Here is a 20568-nt window from a genome sequence, read left to right on the forward strand (position 1 = left end):
GCGGTGACACTACCAGTACCCAGGCCTTGTCAAGAGCAGAAGAGGGGACGTCTGCCACAAACCAACCAGAGCCAGTTCTGGCCCTTAGGGGGACCCAAAGCCTAACCCCTCTGCTTGTATCAGCATGTTTATTTGCAACCCCTTATTACCATCCTTACCTCTAAAACCAAATGTTTGGCTGCGTTTCTGTTTTCATTCCAATCAGAAAGAAAAACAGCGAGACCAAGAGATATCAACAAACCCCATTGGGCAAAGCAAGCCTAAAAGAAAGGTCAAGGACATGGCCTGTCACCCAGAACATCATCCCCGAAGATCTGCAGGTTACTTCAGTGCAAAGGAACAACAGCGCTTAGATGCCTGACAAATGTACAAAAGAGAGCCACAGGCTCAAGCCTGTGAGACGAACAGGGGAGCTCTGCACTGCCAACTGTAAGCAGAGGCGAGTACCCCGGCGAAAGAGACAATCCCCTAGACTACCAGAGATGTGGAAGGGAGCAACCTCTTTACCCACCAGCGAACCTTGCATTACTGCATCACAAAGGGGGCACACATTTAAACCTTGACCCTCCCAGCCCAAAATGGTGTTCGTTCTCTGACAAATCCGTGCAGAGAACGTGGGTGGGGTTTGTTCCCATTTAAAGATTTTTTTTTTTTCCTGCATATACACGCGTAGGAGGGAAGGTTGGAGCCAGATTGAGTATGGAAAGGTGGCCAATTAGCCCAGTGGGAGGAATACCTAAACAGGAGACAAAAGAAGCAGGCAGTGTGGATTATTGGTTAGGTTGATTACATCGAATCTATTTCTTTTTTTTTTTTTTTTTTTGGGACAGGTTCATTTTGCTGCATATATATTTGGGGGGGAGGACCACCCGTAGCCCACCCGCCTTAGTCCCCCACATTAATGATATCCCTAAATCCAATCACCACATATGTGGCAAAATGCTCAAAAATTATTGATCAATTCTCCTGTGACCAAACTCCAGTGCAGTAATCTGCCAATCCCAGGTTATTCAAGTGAGGTCAGTAGTTGTGGTGGGCCCAGAGACCAGCAGAGGTTTGTGGAGGAGATGAGGCATTGGCTTAGCAGTGAAAATGGTTCTGCAGTTTGACTGTGCATGCTTGTGTATCAGGAGTCCTCCGATCCCAACACCTAAAAATCGTTATCAAAAAGCACATACCGGGCTAGAAACACAGTTTATTTCAGCTGGGCAAGCACAAATCAAACCGAACAGTGGTCTGGAACAGATTGATAAGGGCTGACATCTGGGCATACAGCGAATATTCGTTTTATACTACAATGGTCCATGTATTGCAAACAGTTGTAACTCAAACTCTTCATATCGTCCATGGTTCCCAAGAAGCTCATTGGGTGAACTACATCATATCCTTGGAGCTAACGTCTGTTAGTAGAACGTGATTGGAGCTAAAAGAGCAACAGTATCCCAACTCCTTGCCTCCCCATGTGGCGCCACATAGCTTCTCACCCCTCCCAGGAACAGTTTTCAATTGGTAAATTAACATTTGTGCTGACTGCTGGGACTTTTATTCTGACATTGGTGCGCATCATTTTGAAAGGAACGCGAGACACCCTGCTTCTGATGAGAAGGGAGACATTGACATGGTATCTGCTTGATTACGGCCTTCTCAAACCTTGTAGGGGATACTCTGAAGGCTGCCCACCTCCCAGGGACATAGAAGCTTACTGTTTGATTGGTCCTCAAAGGAACGCAACTCCGTTCAGCTTCCCATTCCCATAACCACTTGCCGAAAAGGCAGTCGTAGCCATGTGAATGGTTCTCTGGCTCTGGTCCACTTCCCCTCTACCCTCGAGAGCCCAGAGGTTTTGCCTGCCAATCTGTCATTACGTCACCCAGTCATGTCTTAGCTGCTTCGGTCTGCCCATGACGTGCAGCTTTAGCCTCGCCTCCCTCCTCCCTGGCCCATGGTGTGTTGATCATGAGTTCAGTGCAGGTTTCCCGGGCAAGGTCCACCCTAGGAGCATAGCAAAAACAAAGAGGTGATGGCCGGAAGGTTTAGAATGAATCTTAACCACTGGCATTGCTCTGGGCAACCCTCTAGACCATCGTTCTTCACTTGCCAAGCCATTACAGAAGGGGAAAGACCATATGCAAATCAGGCTTGGTGTGTTGATCATGCATCCCTGCTAAATGTGTTTACCTGGGCTTTTTTCATTATCTGTCATGTCCTCGGGTAGTTCCTACGACCTTGTCCCGACACCCAGTCCAGTGTCCTACCCCTCCCATTCACCTGTCTCCCGGGGCTCACGTAGGCAACCCCGTTTGGCTCGCGCGCGGGCCAAACAAACGCCATACACCCTGCAGTCACGATTGCGGCCGTTCCTCCATTGGCAGTTGCCTTGGAGATTAGGCCACCTCTCGAGCAGTAACACACTCGCTCGTGCTGTTGTGGCCCGATCACGTGACCCGAGGAAACGGTCACGTGCCCCGGTTTCGCGGTCACGTGACTCCGGTTGACATCATGTGACCAGGAAGTGGACGATATTTAAGCAGTGCAGTGCCGGTATCCTACGCTTCACAGCTGGTTTACCAGGAGTACTCCGTTTGACTTTCTTACCTGTATTGCTTACCTGGCTTCCTTGGACTTGGCTTATGTTTACTGGACTTCTTGTGGATCACGTTTGGATTTGGCTACATCGGCTTTTCTGCTCATCACGGCTCCTGACCCCGGACTGAACTACGGACTTCCTCTGGATCTCGTTCTTGTTTATCCCTGTGGTGTAGACTGCTCTTCCTGGCTTCAGACCTTCGTCTGCAACGGATCTCTGTTGGGCCTCCCTGATTGCACCTCTACACGGGGAATCTCACTCTCCAGTTGGTGGCTTCCACCTGATTACCTGGGGCCCTCTTCAATACACTCTCCAGGTGGAGACTGGCGAGGTACATCTAGACCTATCCCGCAGGGTGGGTCTTTTGCCTACGTGAGTCCCGGAACCATCCTCCCGTTCAGGTTTTCCATCCCTTTCATCAGACCCCCGGTAAGACTGACTGTATTCGGATTATTGTATGTAGTGTCCTGACTGCTTGGTATCTAATCATTGCCTTTTTCCACAGCTGCCTTGGGGTTCCTAGTACTTCGGTTCCGGCTTCGGATTATTTCCACCTGTGGCCGCAAAGGTTGCACAGGGAGTGATTTAGTGATTCTCCCTGTGCGGCACTTGGGGACAGAGGTCTTCTATATCTTCACGACTCTCAACACAAGACAGACTGTGAAGCCTTGTCGTGCAAGATATGGAGGGTGCCGCCGAAGACCCCCTGGCTGCTGTCATCCAAGCAATCACGTTACTACGAGCCGATATGGTGGCGGCTAATACCGCGGTCCATCAGCGTCTTGACCTGTTACAAAGCACCCAACACCCCTTACCCTTGGACCCGGAGCTCGGAGACGCCCCTCCAGCATCGATACCCCTTGTACACCCAATCCCGACTCCCTCGGCTCCTGTTCCGGTGGTTTTGCCTTCTCCCTTTCCTTTGGCTGCCCCAGAAAAGTTCCATGGGGACCCAAGAAGGTTTAGGACTTTCCTTAACCAGTGTAAATTGCACTTCTTGTGTCGACCCCTTGTTTTTCCGGATCCTACCACCAAGGCGGCATTCACTCTCTCTCACCTAGCCGGCACGGCTGCTGCTTGGGCAAACCCGCTGTTAGAAACCAACCATCCTGCCCTCTATGATTTCGATCAGCTAGTATTGGAAATGTCCCGAGTGTTCGACACCAGGTACAAAGCACAATCCCATGATCTGGAACTACTGGACCTGTCCCAGGGGAAGGGCTCTCTTATTGAATACATCACAAGATTTAACCAACTGGCAGCAGAGACCTCCTGGCCTGAAAGTAAGAGATCGGTGGTATTCTATAGAGGACTAAGCAGCCCTATGAAAGACGCCTTGGCTATGGTACCGTCTCTGCCAGTCCAGTTCCCGGCCCTGGTGGACCTGGCTCTCCAAGTAGACGCACGACGCTCCGAACGCAGGGCTGAGGCCGGGTTTTCCCAAACGGCCAGCTCTGCTATTCCGTCGTCGTCCTCTGAAGCCACCGGTGAGCCGATGCAAATAGGAGGTGTTAGGAGTCCCATCACCTCGAGAGAGAGAGAGGGAGCGCAGAAGGGCTGAGAATGCCTGCTTTTATTGCGGCTTAGGGGGGCATTTTGTGAAGGAGTGTCCCCGGAGACCCAGACCCAAGAAGCAGGTTTTTCATCCAGCTCGATCCTAGATACGGGGGTAGGATCGAGTTCTCCATGCCCTTCCCCGAAGATCGTTCCATCATTTGGTCAGATCAGGCCCATTCAGGTAGATGCCACCATACAGCCTGCCCCTGGGATTATCCACCCCGTGCGGATCATTATCGATTCCGAGGCCTCCGGGAACTATATTGATATCGCTCTGGCTCGGACATTGAACCTACCCCTGATCAATAAACCCCGACCCGAACCGGTTCAAGCAGTTGATGGGACGGAACTCGCTTCTGGTCCCATTAAGCAACAGACCACCCCCCTCGTCCTCACTATCCTGTCAGTCCATAGGGAAATCCTCCATTTCGATCTGATATCCACGCCTCAGTTCGGGGTCATAGTAGGCATACCCTGGTTACGAGAACATAACCCGCATATAGATTGGGGAACGGGACACGTCCATTTCGAATCTGAACTCTGTCAGAACTACTGCCTCCCCGTGGACAGTGAAACAGACACACCAGCATTTGCACTCAGTGCTGTCGCCCAACTCACGATACTGGGCGACGACATTCCCCCTGCCTCACACATAGTGGGTTTAGTCACCGCTCCCATCCCTGTGGCTTATCAGGATTACACTTTGCTATTCGATCAGGGCTCCTCTGAAGTACTCCCTCCTCACCGCTCCTATGACTGTCCAATCGACCTTGTGCCTGGGGCCTTGGTACCTTCAGGCCGCATCTATTCTTTGTCCCTATCGGAAGACCTGACTCTTAAGGAGTACATTGATAAGGCGCTGCGTTTGGGTCACATTCGTCCTTCCAAGTCGGCTGCAGCCAGTCCCATATTCTTCGTGCCCAAAAAAGAAGGCGACATTCATCCCTGTGTGGATTACCGTCGGCTTAACGCCGTCACGGTGAAGAACCGTTATCCGATTCCACTCATCTCTCCCCTCCTGGACCGGTTAACCCACGCCTCCATTTATACCAAGCTGGATTTGCGGGGGGCATATAACCTCGTCCGCATCCGAAAGGGTGATGAATGGAAGACCGCCTTCTGTACGCGGTATGGCCTTTTTGAGTATACGGTCATGCCCTTCGGCCTGTGCAACGCCCCTGCCACCTTCCAACATTTCATGAACGACATCTTCTCGGACATATTAGACACGTTTGTGGTGGTGTATCTTGATGACATTCTCGTCTTCTCTCACACCCTGGAAGAACACATACAACACGTACGAGAAGTATTGTCCCGACTGCAAGAACACTCATTGTTTATCAAACCCGAAAAATGTCTGTTCCATGTGTCTAACGTGGAGTTTCTGGGGTTTAACATCACGCCTGGTGGTCTGGCCATGAATCATGCCAAGGTTCGAGCTATCCTCGATTGGCCAACACCAAAGACCCTAAAGACTTTGCAATCTTCCCTGGGTTTCGCCAATTTCTATCGGCGCTTTATCTCTGGGTTCTCTTCTCTCGTGTCGCCTCTTACGTCCCTTACCAGTCCTCTTGTTCCTTTTGAATGGCAGGAGATACACCAGCAGGCCTTCGAGGCGTTGAAGAACGCTTTTACCACTGCCCCGGTGCTCCAACACCCCGATCCCGACCAACCATACGTCGTTGAGGCCGATGCCTCTTCATTTGCGTTGGGGGCGATTCTGTCACAGGTTTGTCCCACTACAGGGCGGTTGTATCCTGTGGCCTTCCATTCGCGTAAGTTCAGCCCCGCAGAATCCCACTATACCGTAACCGAAAAAGAGCTACTGGCGGTAATGGACGCCTTCCGAACCTGGCGTCACCACCTGTTGGGGGCCAAACATAAGGTTACGGTATACACAGATCACAGGAACCTGCAAGACCTGGCAGCCTTGAAATGTGTAAACAGTAGACAGGTCAGGTGGCATCTGTTCTTCGCCGCTTTCGACTTTCAGATTAAACACCGCTCTGGTACAGAACATAGCAAGGCGGACGCTTTGTCTCGCTCCCCTGGGGGGGTTTCGTTACCGGTGTTTCCCGACACACTCTTACCCCGGGGACATGTTGTCTGTACATGCACACCCCCTCTGGCACTACTAGAAGACATTCGTTCCTGGGTTCAAAGGCACCCCGATCAGCTGTCAGAATGGGATCCCACCTATCACAACGGTTTGCCATATGTACAGGATCGTCTAGTACTCCCTACCACTGACACCAGAAACCTAGCCCTAGAGTGGTCCCATGACGCCCCGATCAATGGTCACCCGGGCCAGGCCCGCACCTTGGATCTCTTGAAACGATGGTGTTGGTGGCCGTCCATGAGGCACGACGTGGGCTGTTACGTCAACACATGCTCAGTCTGTGCTCAGGGCAAACATCGTAGGGGTCGTCCATTGGGGCTACTGCGACCCTTACCCGTGCCACCAAAACCCTGGCACACCCTGAGCATGGATTTCGTAACCGATTTACCCAAGATCCAGGGTTACGACACCATATGGGGTAGTGGTCGATGTCTTCACCAAGATGGCTCAATTCATCCCTTGTCATGGTATCCCGTCTGCCCCTGCCTTGGCCAAGTTATTCTTTGACAACGTTTTCTGCCGTTACGGCCTTCCCTCTGTCCTGGTGTCCGATCGAGGCTCTCAGTTCACGTCCCGTTTTTGGCGTGCATTGACCGCTCTTCTGGGTATCGATGCCCGGTTCTCCTCCGCTTATCACCCGGAAACCGATGGCCAGACCGAGAGAACAAATCAGTCCATGGAACAATATCTGCGTTGTTTGATGCTACAACAACAATCAACCTGGTTACAGAACATACATTACGCTGAGTTCGCCTACAACAACGCTACTCACTCCTCCACGGGTCTCTCTCCATTTTACGCCATGTATGGCCAGCATCCCAGGGTCCTCCCTATCCCCGACATTTCTCCCACCGAGAACCCTGCAGCAGTAGCCTGCGTTCGAGACATGTCAGCCCTCCATACCCAGGTCCTCGTTCATCTGCAGGAGGCACAGGCATCCATGAAGGCCTCCGCAGACGCTAGGCGTACCATGGCCCCGTTGTATCCCGTTGGGTCCCGGGTTTGGCTGTCCTCCCGTCATCTCCACTTGAAGGGCTGCCGCAAACTCATGCCCCGTTTTGTGGGTCCTTATGTTGTTTCCCATGTCATCAACCCGGTGGCCTATCGCCTGGTTCTTCCCTCCTCTTGGCGGGTACATCCTGTGTTTCACACCTCCCTCCTCAAGCCCTGCCCATCCTCGACGCGTCTTCGCCCTTCTCCTGCCCCCGTGTCCCTGGATGCACCTGATGTTTTCGAGGTCTCGGGCATTTTGGGGTCCCGTGTCCTTCGGGGTCGCCTGCAGTACCTTGTTGACTGGTTGGGTTATGGTCCGGAGGAACGCACCTGGGTCCCCGCCTCGGATGTCCATGCCCCTCGATTGATCTCCCGGTTTCATAGGGAACATCCTTCCTGCCCACGGGGTCGTGGGCCTTTGAGGGGGGGCTCTGTCATGTCCTCGGGTAGTTCCTACGACCTTGTCCCGACACCCAGTCCAGTGTCCTACCCCTCCCATTCACCTGTCTCCCGGGGCTCACGTAGGCAACCCCGTTTGGCTCGCGCGCGGGCCAAACAAACGCCATACACCCTGCAGTCACGATTGCGGCCGTTCCTCCATTGGCAGTTGCCTTGGAGATTAGGCCACCGCTCGAGCAGTAACACACTCGCTCGTGCTGTTGTGGCCCGATCACGTGACCCGAGGAAACGGTCACGTGCCCCGGTTTCGCGGTCACGTGACTCCGGTTGACATCATGTGACCAGGAAGTGGACGATATTTAAGCAGTGCAGTGCCGGTATCCTACGCTTCACAGCTGGTTTACCAGGAGTACTCCGTTTGACTTTCTTACCTGTATTGCTTACCTGGCTTCCTTGGACTTGGCTTATGTTTACTGGACTTCTTGTGGATCACGTTTGGATTTGGCTACATCGGCTTTTCTGCTCATCATGGCTCCTGACCCCGGACTGAACTACGGACTTCCTCTGGATCTCGTTCTTGTTTATCCCTTTGGTGTAGACTGCTCTTCCTGGCTTCAGACCTTCGTCTGCAACGGATCTCTGTTGGGCCTCCCTGATTGCACCTCTACACGGGGAATCTCTCTCCAGTTGGTGGCTTCCACCTGATTACCTGGGGCCCTCTTCAATACACTCTCCAGGTGGAGACTGGCGAGGTACATCTAGACCTATCCCGCAGGGTGGGTCTTTTGCCTACGTGAGTCCCGGAACCATCCTCCCGTTCAGGTTTTCCATCCCTTTCATCAGATCCCCGGTAAGACTGACTGTATTCGGATTATTGTATGTAGTGTCCTGACTGCTTGGTATCTAATCATTGCCTTTTTCCACAGCTGCCTTGGGGTTCCTAGTACTTCGGTTCCGGCTTCGGATTATTTCCACCTGTGGCCGCAAAGGTTGCACAGGGAGTGATTTAGTGATTCTCCCTGTGCGGCACTTGGGGACAGAGGTCTTCTATATCTTCACGACTCTCAACACAAGACATTATCGTGTACTGGCATGCAAGGGTTCCCTGGGCCGATAGTACACACAGTTCCTCCATACCCCTGCGTTTTCCCTCAAGGTGGTATGTGCGACCTCCCACCCCCCCAGCACTTATTGGGCACTGAATTAGCACCTTTAATGCACTTGTGTGGTGAGTGAATAGAACTAGTTTAAGAAGTGAATGTAAAGTGAATGGTACAGAGTGAACAAAGGGTGTATGAATAGCTTGGAGTAGAGTAGTAAGTGGAGGGTGGGAGAGAGAGTGAGTAGTGGGAGGAGAGAGCGAGTAGTGGGAGGAGAGAGCATAATAGTGCAAGAAGGGAGAGTACTAGTGGAAGATGAGCAGTAGAAGGAAGAGATTAAAACAAGGAGGAAGGGGGTAGTAGAAGAGAGTAGTAGTGAAGTGGCATGGGAGGAGTGCTAACATCAAAGTTTAGAGGCAGGAACAAGTGGAGTGAAACATTGAGGGACAGAGAACTGGTTGAAAAGTATGTCTGTTGGAGTGGTAGTGAGGGTAGAGAAGAAGAGATGAGTGAGCATTACTGAAATGGCCAGATTTGTACAGAGTTAAGTGTGAGGCACATCCCAAACTCCCATTAGAATACTAATTTTTTCTTAGAGTAAGAAGTCCCTAAGGGAGTTTGGGGAGCCTGTATTTAGTGAAACACTTCTAGCTCAATACAGACATTGGACAGTAGGGCTTATCGGTCTACTCAGCATCTCATTCCCTCCTCTACACTGTCCCATGCCCTTCAGTGCCTCCTATCCATTGGCGGCTGTTGAGTTTGGAAGCTGGTGGGGCGTAAATTCCCCCAGGTGAATTTTTGAGCCAGCGTGCAAGCCCACACCCCCGCAAAGGGAGTTCTCCCCTCCCCCTCCGCCCCCCCTCCCCCCCACTCGGGAACTTTTTGGGAAAATGGCCTCCAAAATGTGCAATTTACTGTCCAAAAAACCCACCGAAATATGATAAAAAGCATTAGGTTTTACATACTAATGGTGGTACATTATTCTTACGTGTGCAATTGTGATGGTGTATTTTACAGCAGCTTGTTTTGAGAATAGCTGGTACTATGGTGTATGCATAAAGAAATTAATGATGGAAACATATGTTCATCATGCTGTTACTGGCATATGTGTTACTAAGGTGGGATTGGTTGGATTTGTTCATGTAAGGTGTTGCTGATGGTCTGTAAAGAGAAAGCGAGAGACTGATCTGAGAAACGGCAACATAGGCTCAGAGCAGTATTAAAATGGTTTTCAGACATGGAGAGAGTTAACTGCTTGTAACATTGAAGCTGCCCCAGAATACTCATTAGTACAATGTGTAAAGAAAGTACCAGCAACTAACACCATGTGCCAGTTATCAGTTGTACAATGCTGCAATATACACATTTCTATAATGTTTTCGTTCTGGGGCTTTAAATGTGCGCTTTGCGGATCTCACATTACAAAATTTATTTGCTGCAGCCCTTAAGGTACCCGATTTTATAAGCACTCTGCGTGTCCTTCACTGAAGTCCTGTTAAAAAACAGCGTTGGCAAAGCCACTGAGGTCCTGTTCAAACACAAGCATTGACAAGGCCAACATGTTTGGCTTGTGCATACGTTTTAAGCTTTTGCCAGGCAAAACCCTGGCCTGCGTAATTTTGACATTAGAAATGGCTGCAGCACTTCACAGAAGTCTTCCATCCGGACTGGGTGAGAGGAAGGAGAAGAATATAGATGACAGGAATCACTTGGCACAGAGTTCTTCACCACAGTGCCCATGAGTGACTAAGGGTAGTCAGCCAACCCTCCCCTCCCCCGGTCTCCTGTAAAGGGGAAAATGCGGTCCTTCTGTGTACCTCATAAGGCTTTAAGTAGTAGAGCCCACAGCTGGAAATGGACACAGTTTACTGTGGGAACTCCCTCCCCTTGCCACATTTGCGCATTCAGGGGTTGGGGGTATCGAGTTGGGGCTCGGAGGGCAGGTGGATTGTCCGTGGTGTGGGCAGGACTGAGAGGGGGAGCGAGGTGTTGATTAATGTGGGTGCCAGGAATATATCATGCTGGCTGCTTTGCATAAAAACAAAGTGCATTTTGGGAACATAAGAATGACCATCAATTTATCAAACATGTCTGGGAGAGTGATTCAAATGTACATTCCTTCTGAGCATGCAATGCACACTCTGTATGATATAGTGAAATGTGTGCGAAGCACAAGACCTGCATACAGCTTTGGATTGTTTCATTGTTTGAGTTTGGGCTTCCCTGGTAAGCAAAGGATGACTTTCAGGTGCAGTTTGCATTGAGAATCCAAACAAAGGAAACTCGCAAGACAGTTTTTGCTGGAGCGCAGGTCTGTCTTGGTAATTAGTTAAATCATCTTTTATAAGGCGCGCAATACTGGAGACCAGCCTCTAAACTCGGAACTGGGATGCAAACCTGTGTTGCTCTGCTTTGTCTTGCTTCCAAAACAAGGACGTTGCCAAGAGTTATCCTTCCGGCACAATTCCTTCCCTGGAAGAGCCAGGCTGGTAAGCTTTTTATCAAGATCCACATCAAGGATTTATGCCAAAGAACACAACCAACACAGGTAGTAAAGCTCAGTGGCAACATGCTCCTCTTGGAAGCAAGATGATGCAGAGCAACACAGGTCTGAATTCCGGGTCTGTGCTTAAAAATCTGTTCGGTAATAAGTGCGCTATAAATAACCAATTCAATTGAAACCAAGTCCAACCGTCAAAACAAAACCATCTGCCAAATCCAAAGCTCCCAAAATATCGACCGTGAACGCATGAAAAGCCGGGACCTACCCCACCTGGAGCCTAATCCAACGCAGGAGCAGACTGACCATTAATTAGTGAGTGGGCGTTCACCGGACTGCTGGTTGCCTGCTGCGTTAGGGCTGCCTTGCCAAATGCAGTGGCTGACCTTCTCCCTACCCCCACCAAGCTAAGGGCTGACTCGACAGAAACAAAACAAAATTATAACATTACTTTCAAGATATTGATTTGATTGAGTGACCGAAAGCATGGATCATAAAAGTACACTTTTTAAGTGAAATCGGAATGCTTTATTTTAACTTAATATACTAGAGAATGCCAACTTACAGTCACACCTTCAAGGCTACTTTCAAGACACATTGGTGAAAGTTCACAATGTACATCCCATCATGTTCAAGCCAGGAAGAACTACCTCTTGTTTTTCATCCTTCTGGAATTGATTGTTTACCACTACGATGGCTGAACATGTGTGCTGTGAAGCAGGGCAGCAAGCACTATAGCCAAAGAATCGGTATACTACAACTTGTGGACAGTGCCTGTAACATTGGTACATTAAAGGGACCATTTTTAAAAGTTTCAAAAAGTCTTACACCCAGGGCTTCTGGTGGCATGTCAGTTTGTGCCTGCCAATAGGCGACCCTACCCACGTGCAGCGCTGACCGCCTGGTTATGTGCCCAAAATCCAATCCTAGGGCGCCCCCTCCCCGATACGCACGTTGCTCTTCATTTACTAGCCCAACGTTTCTATGTCTCTCTCTCTCTCTCCCTCCCCAACCGGCTCCTCATACACGTCTTGGAAAAACCTTTCAATCGAAGAAGCCGTGGTTTCGTTTTCGTGGTCGCCACCAGCCATTAATTGTAGAAAGGGTAACATAAAAATGTTAAATGCAAAGATAGAGAAAGGGGATACTATAACACCTCCAGCACCCTATTGTAAGATAGTGTGTGCTGGCTCTATAAAGATACAGATGTAAGTAAAGTCAATTTCACTTCACTACTCTTGGAAAGGTATTTAAACCTTAGCAGAAATCCAAAGGATTTCCATGTGATACTGCACTGAGGGTGCAAGGGCACGGTGTTTGGTGGCCTCCCCCGGATCCTCGCTTGCAGCTTCCCTTAAGTGCTTGTGTGCAACTGCAGATGTGACTGCTTGCCCAGGGAGAGAAGCCTTTGCTGGTTTGGCCTGGACCCCCTGGTTCTGATCCTGGTCTAGGGCAGCACGCCATGTCATTCCTTAAATGTCTAAAGTGTAGTGGCGCACCAAGGGAACCTCCTACTATTTTTGCCATTCACCCCACTTCTACCCTGCCCGAGGCTTCCTGCCAAAATACTGGGCACAAAGCTGAGAGAAAGCTCCTGGTTGTCAAGAGGCAAAGACAACAGGGAGCGACAGATAAAACCAAAGCCTCCACCTCAGTCTCCTTGTACTCTGTTTCTGCATTTGGGGTGTGGGGGGGTGATCCCACCAACTTCCCCAGCCCCTATAGTGTTGAAAACAGAAGTCCACCAACATCTAAAGGTCAGCAATGAGGTCTGCGGAGGACCTCAAGAAGGGGCCTATGGAGGGGCATGCGGAGTAGAAATCTTCGGTAATCGGGGTGGTCTGCATGACACACATGGGGGGGGGGATGGTCAGCAAACAAGGAGGTGGTATTCACCACCAAAGGAGTTAACCTAGGTGGATGGCCAATTTTGGGAAGGCATTCCGACACAGTTCAAGATATGGGTGGTCCGCTGCCAAGCCCACCTCCCACTGTGTCTGAGGTACTGTACCTTTTTACCAAATATAATGGTTTGCATGAACCAAAAGTTCTGTAAATGCTACCGCCAAAGGTTCGAACACCGAAAGTTCGATTCTTTGATGGTAGCAAAAAAAACCGGGGGCTGTGGTATACAGTATAGTGAGCGGGGATTGCGGGGGAACCCCTGCAGCCTTCCCTTAAAAAAAAAAAAAAGAAAAAAAAGGACCCTGCAGCGCCAGTTCCCGATCACGGAAGTGAAAGGAAACTGGCTCCGCAGGGACCCAACGTGAAGAAGATAAGTGGGGTTTGTGTATGTTGGGGGTGTGGGTGGGGGTGTGTTGAGGGTGGGGTGTGTCATGGGTGTGTTGTGGGTGGGGGTGTGGGTATGTACGTGTGTTCACATGAGAAAGGTGCAAACTTTTAGTAACTTTCCAGCCGCAGGAGATTCAGCCGCGGTCGGATCACGTACATCCGTGTCTGAGCCCTGTGTTCCTGTGTCGGCACCACTATTGTGTTCCCTGCATCTGGCCAATCCTGCCCTGGGTCGGCGAAGGCAGCACCTGCCAGTAGCGGTCTGTCACTCAGCACTTCCCCTGCAACCTCCAGCATGGATTTCACCCCAGTTTTGGATTTTACCCTGGTCTATGGTTCCAACCCTGGCTCCAGTATGGTCATGGCCCCATCCATTTCCACCCTTAACGTCCAGTTTATTGAGGATGAACTGCCTATCGACTCTCCCATGCTAAACCTTCCCATCTGCTCCCAAACTACATGGAGTGAGCCCTTATCACTGTCGAGCTCATCAGCCAGTTCCTATGCCACAATGTGGAACCATCGATGCAGGAACGGCTACCGAAACCCCTCCCCGCCTCCAAGCTGGGATTGACAATACTTCCAGGAAGTGCAATTGCAAGTGCAACTAAGTGTTGGTGGAGTTAGAAGTAATTAGAAATGTGCTCTCAACCCTCCTAGAATCGCAGGGGAGGGAGCAGAGTGAGGGGGAGTCATCTGACATCTCAACTGTGTGCAAGGGGCCCTCTGATTTACCGCTGGTACACCCCTTGGAACAGGTTCCCCAGTGTCCAACGATTACAGATCCTATAATTGCATGTCCTAGCCTGGTGCCTGGGAAAATTCCTTTCTAAGGAGCGCAAAGACCAGCGTGCCTAGTAGGGTGCCCATTTCAAGGGGATTGGGTCCTCCGACGTATTCCATATCTATGACAGGTAATGTCCACAGCTGTGCTGCTTTGGAAAATCTTGGGCGTCTGCGTCGATGACGTTGATGCGCTGTCCCCGAGGACCTCCTCCGACGGCTGACGTCACCCGATGTGATAAGTAGGACGCACGACGCCCATAGCCTCAGTTCCGATTTTTCTGCGAACGTGTTCGCTTCGTGAATCTCGGTACGCCTCGACTCGTTGGAGTTTGCTGTTTTCGATTCTCGGTTCGTTGAACCTGTTAGGTTTTTTTTGAAGACCTGTTCGTGGCGATGTCTAGTTCGTCTTCGACCCGCGTCCAGGCTTCAAGAAATGCGGGGACTGTGGGTCCAGGATGTCGGTCACGGACTCGCACGACGCCTGCCTCTGGTGCCTCAGGGAGGCCCACGATACGGACGACTGTGTCGATTGTCAGTCGCTCACGGCAAAGGCCTTGCGGGAACGCAAGAAGAAGCTGTCGGTATGCCAGGTGTCTAAGCCCCGGAAGTCGAGGTCTGCGGGGCTTTCGACAGATGACTCGAGGGGCGACTCTCCACGTCATCGTTGGAAGCCCAGTGGGTCTCCTTCCAGGAGTCGGTCTCGCCTCTCCTCTGCCTCTTCGAGGCATCCCCGGAAGCGCCACCATAGGTCGCCTTCCCCGTCCTCTTCCGAGGACTCCGCCCGTTGGCGAGTCGCTTATCCCTCCATGCAAGCGACACCGCAGGAATGGGCTTTCTTCGGGAAGCAGATGCTAGCGATTCTTGAATCGCAGGGCACGGTCCGTCCGCGGCTCCGAGTGGGGTCGGTCGGCACCGGTCGAGAGACACTGCTCGTACGCCTTCGGGCTCGGGTGGTCGGCACGGCTCGCAGGAGAGGTCCCGCTCGGACAAGGGTAGCCGTTCTCGCCATGCCCGTTCCAGGTCCCGGTCCTCGACGCGCTCGAGACAGCGTGCTCCTGTGCCGTCTTCGAAGAAGACGTCGACGCCTGCGGCGCCGAGGTCGTCGAGAGACACGCTCGGAGCTCCAGCTTCGAGGCCTGTGTCGCCGCCGCCGATGCTGCGGCGCTGCAGCTGACGTCGACGCCGATTCGCTCGACGCCTTTTCTGTGGACGGCGACTCGTTTGGCGCCCTGGATGCCTTTTCGAGGCGGTGGTGTCGGAGGGGCCCCGTGGCACGGGGTTTGCCCCTAGAAAGGCTCTGGCTAAGGTCAGGCACTGCGTTGGTCCCCAGAGGTCTTCCTCTCCCCGCCTGGAGTACATTTCAGAGGGTGATGAAGGCTCTGACGGTTTGGTTCCGGTTACGGTTCCAGATGAGCTCATCTCGGGCCATAGCCAGTTTGATGACCTGAGGCAGTCACTGCATGATGCCAGTGGACTGGACACCTCTCCGGAGGTGGAGTTTTGTAGGCCGGAGCCTGGCACTCATGCCGATTCTTCATATCCGCGCCTTATGTCTCGGGTCACCGAGTATTTGGGTTGGTCAGCTCCCCCAGGGGAGTTCGTTCAGGATGATCTCACGGACATCCTTGATCTCGGTCCCCCCACTGACCCGGTTTTGCCGTTTCACATGGCTCTGCAGAGAAGGGTGGCGGCGGCTTGGACTGCTCCGGAGAGTCTCCTGGCAGTGGGCAAGTCTTTGTCGCGAAAATACCGTCCTGCCAGTAGCGACCCCTGTTACTTGTCCAGGCACCCCACTCCGGATAGTTTGGTGGTGCAGGCGGCTACGGCCCCGGCAAAGCAGGCGTCATATCCTACCATCCCTCCGGATAGGGACGACAAACGTTTTGACGGCTGGGCGAAGAAAGTGTTTTCTTCGGGGGGTATGGCGCTTCAGGCGGCCAACTCCATATGTGCTTTGTCTCGTTTCACACACACTCTGTGGAATTGTGTTGCATTAGCGGCTGAACATATTCCCGAAGGGGGCGAACGGGATGGTTTCCTTGCTATGGTTCAGGATGGCAAGGATGCCATGTGTGAGGCCGTTCCGTCGGGTTTGGACTTGGCAGATTGTGTCAGCCTGTCCATGGCGGCGAGCACCGTAATGCGCAGGTTTGCGTGGTTGAGGAAGTCTGGGTTCGCTCCTGATGTGCAGTCCCGGCTCCTCAACATGCCCTTTGACGCACCTTTTTGGCAGCAAGGCTGACGAGAGCCTTGAGAGGTTGGAGACCTCCAAAGCTGCAGCGAAGTCGTTGGGCGCTGCAGTTCGCCAACCTCCGCCTTTTCGTCCTAGGTGACAGCAATGGAGGGGAGGTTCCTTTCGCTATTACACGTCCTTCAGTAAAGCGAAGGGAGCTAGCAGTCAAAGAGGCCATCGTAAGAGTGCCAGAGGTGGAAAAAAGGTACTCGAGGTGCCATGGCCGCTCGGGCAGTTGCCTCTTTGCCCTCAGGCAACGCCGCAGCCGCTACCACTCAGTCATGAGGTCAGGACCCATGGTTCGCCGGTTGGTGGAAGGCTGGCGCAGCATCTTGTACAGTGGCAAGCCATTACTTCAGATGTGTGGGTTCTGGAGATCATAACCCATGGCTACTGTCTTCCTTTTCGGCAGAGGCCTCACGACTATCCACCAGGGAACCTCTCTTTGAAGTGTCCGGATCTGCTCCTTGCGCAGGAAATTCAAGCCCTGCTGGAGAAAGGCGCCATAGATCTGGTGCCTGTAGCGGAGAGGAACAAGGTATGGTATTCCCCTTATTTTTTGGTTTCGAAGAAAGACGGGGGATTGAGACCCATCATGGACTTGCGCGGTTTGAACAAACTCCTCAGGAAGGACAAGTTCAAGATGGTGACTTTCTCAAGTCTTCCAGGCCCTTCAACTTCAGGACTGGTTGGTGTCTCTCGACCTCAAGGATGCTTACTTCCATGTGGCGATCCATCCCAAGCACAAGAAGTACCTCAGGTTCGCGGTTGGCGACTCGCACTTTCAGTTTTGGGTCCTGACGTTCGGATTGACCTCCGCCCCGAGGGTTTTCACCAAGCTCATGGTGGTGGTGGCAGCGCACCTCAGGAAAGGGGGGATTCACGTCTACCCCTACCTGGACGATTGGTTGATCAGGGGGAGCTCTCCCGAGCAAGTCATGGATCATCTGTCCGTCACCTGCCACTCCCTTCACAGGCTGGGCTTCTCCCTCAATTTAAAGAAGTCCCATTTGACACCAACGCAGCGGCTCCAGTACATCGGAGCAGTGCTCGACACGTCCCTGGGGCAGTGTTTTCCTCCTCAGGTGAGGGCTCTGCACTTTCAGCAGATGGTGAACAAGTTTCAATTTGCCCAGGATCTCCCAGCGTCCGAGTTCTTGAGACTGCTCGGCCTCATGGCATCCTGCATTCTTCTGGTGCCAGAGGCTCGTCTGCGGATGAGATCTTTGCAGTGGGCACTCAAGCTACAGTGGTCTCAGTCCTTCAGCAGGCTGTCGGAGCCTGTTCAGGTACCGCCCTCGGTAGCCCGGGACCTTCTATGGTGGGCCGTCGAGGGCAATCTGATGAAGGGGGCCCCATTTTGGCTGCCCTGGCCGGAGGTGACGATCGTGACGGACGCATCCCTCACAGGATGGGGAGCTCATGCCAACGAGTTGACAGTCAGCGGTTGTTGGTCTCCGTCGGAGTCCAGACTCCATATCAATCTGTTGGAGCTGAGGGCCGTCAGGCTAGCCCTGAAGGCTTTTCTGCCGACTGTGCGTGGAAAGAGTGTCCTGATTCTAACGGACAACACTCTGGCCATGCACTACCTCAACAAAAAGGGGGGGGGGGCAGGGTCACTTCCGCTGTGCAGGGAGGCGATGCAGCTCGAGTTCTGGTTCATCTGGCCGGAGACGACAACGTGACGGCGGGCGCTCTGAGCAGGCAGAGCACGATCTCTCACGAGTGGGAGCTGGCTCAGGAGATTCTCCTGGAGATCTTCGCCCTTTGGGGGACCCCTCAAGTGGATCTCTTCGCCTCCAGTGTCAACCGGAAGTGCGAAAGGTTTTGCTTGCAGGAATTTCCTCCAAAAGGAGCCTTAGGGGACGCGTTCGTGGTGGAGTGGTCATTCCCACTGCTGTACAAGTTTCCTCCAGTCCCCGTCATCCCGCAAGTGCTGCGGAGGTTACGGAGGTTCGGTTCCCGGATGATCCTCATTGATCCGGCGTGGGCCCGGAGGACGTGGTACCTGGACCTTCTCGACTTGTCCATCTGCCCTCCACGTTGTCTTCCGTACCCAGACGATCTGCTCTCATGGGAGGGGGGTCAGGTTCTCCATCCAGAGGTCAGATCCCTCAACCTTCACGCTCGGCTTCTGAAAGGTTGAGGTAGACCACACTGAAGACGTGATGGAGGTGTTGCTCTCGGCCAGGCGGCCGGCAACAAAGTCTCTGTACCGTTGCCGTTGGAGACTGCGACTGGTGTAGAGTTAAGAATGTGGATCCTTTTGATTGTGACATTCCCATGGTTCTGTCTTTTTTGCTTTTTTGGCCCACAGGGGCTTGCAAGTGGGGACCATTAAAGGTTACCTGGCGGCGCTGTCCATATTTAAGCGCTCGTCTGAAGAGTGTTCCTATTTTAAGATTCCTTTAATTTCGCAGTTCTTGAAAGGGCTCACTAATGTGTTCCCTCCGTCACCTTTTCTGGTGCCAGGTTGGGATTTGAACCTTGTTCTTATGGGTGCGCCGTTTGAGCCTTTACATTCTTGCCCTTTGAGGCTGTTAACTCTGAAAACTCTGGTTTTGGTTGTGGTTACTTCCGCTCGCAGAGTGAGTGAGTTGCAGGCACTTTCAGTTAAGCCACCCTTCACTGCGTCTACTGCCCTGCAGAGGGGTGTTCCTATTCGTCACATCTGTGATGCAGCCACCTGGGCTTCAGTACATACTTTTGTACGTCACTACTCCCTCGATTCCATTAGAGGGCAAGATCTGGCCTTTGGCAAGGCAGTTCTCTATTCCGCAATTCGATTGGGCATGCTAAATTTGTATTCTAAATTCTTTCCCACCTCCTTGCTTGGTAATGCTTTGGGAGTCTGTCATAGATATGGAATACGTCGGAGGACCCAATCCCCTCGAAGAACAAGTTACTTTTTTACCTAGTAATGTTCTTTCGATGGGATGGTCCGACGACTTATTCCATATCGCTCCCTACCTGCCTTCCCCGCTGCAGAATTTCTTTTGCGATTGCAGCTTGCGTTCCGCAGGGCCTTGTGTGTCTGACTGGCAGAAAACTGGTGGCACACGTTCTGGGGAAAAAACTATAACTGAGGCTATGGGCGTCGAGAGTCCTACTTATCACATGGGATGACGTCGGCCGTCGGAGGAGGTCCTCGGGGACGGCGCATCGACGTCATCGACGCAGGACGCAGACGCCAAAGATTTTCCGAAGCAGCACAGCTGTGGACATTACCTGTCATAGATATGGAATACGTCGTCGGACCATCTCATCGAAAGAACGTTACCAGGTAAGAAAGTAACTTGTTCTTCTAAGGTAATGCCTACCCCCCCAGCGAGAGTGTGCCCCAAGGCAAGCAGACTCTAAATGCCACAGCTCAAGAGAGATGAGAGCTCTTGTCCCTTTGTGCAGTGCGGGTGCATTCCAGCAACCTGCTCAAGGTCGGTCAAGATGTGCCTTGGTGTATCTTCAAGAGGTACCCAAACTGGTGAGGTATATGCTGGAATCAAGGGATGCCCTCTTGAGTAAAAGCCTACACTGGCTACGGTTTGCAAGGGGATGTACTTTTATGCACAGGGAATCCATGGTGTGATGTTGAAGAGTGCCAAGCTTTGGCAAACAGTCTTGTGACATTGTGGAAATGGCCTTCTGGGACTGGAGGGTGGCAAAAGAGGTATTGGGGGAGAAAAGTGGGGGGGGCCTGGATGGACACCCAGGAGTGGCATCCTAATTAGCCCACATCTCTCCCTAGGTTATGGGTGTCCTACGAGGTCAACTATGAGGACCTCTCCTCTAGGACGAGATCGGGCAGGCCTCATGGTGGATAGGCCCCCATAACGAGTGATATTTGGAAGGAGAAGGGGCCCCATGAAACATCTTTCCCTCCCCCTCAGTAACTCTTGATCTGTTGTACTGGGTTTTGTTGTATTGATTGCATTTGCTTTTGTGTGATGTTTTTTCTTATGTGTTTGATGGATTCTTGAATCCATATAAACTTATTGACTG

At 52.0% G+C, this 20568-nt stretch overlaps 1 protein-coding gene across 3 annotated transcripts in view; it reads left to right on the forward strand.

The window, feature by feature from the left end:
* The window catches only part of SIMC1 (SUMO interacting motifs containing 1), a 614032-nt gene that overhangs the window by 189278 nt on the left and 404186 nt on the right, over positions 1–20568 (forward strand). The gene's annotated exons all lie outside the window — the stretch shown is intronic.

This window comes from Ambystoma mexicanum, chromosome 3p (assembly GCF_040938575.1).
Source record: "Ambystoma mexicanum isolate Mex_15411 chromosome 3p, UKY_AmexF1_1, whole genome shotgun sequence".
NCBI lineage: Eukaryota > Metazoa > Chordata > Amphibia > Caudata > Ambystomatidae > Ambystoma > Ambystoma mexicanum.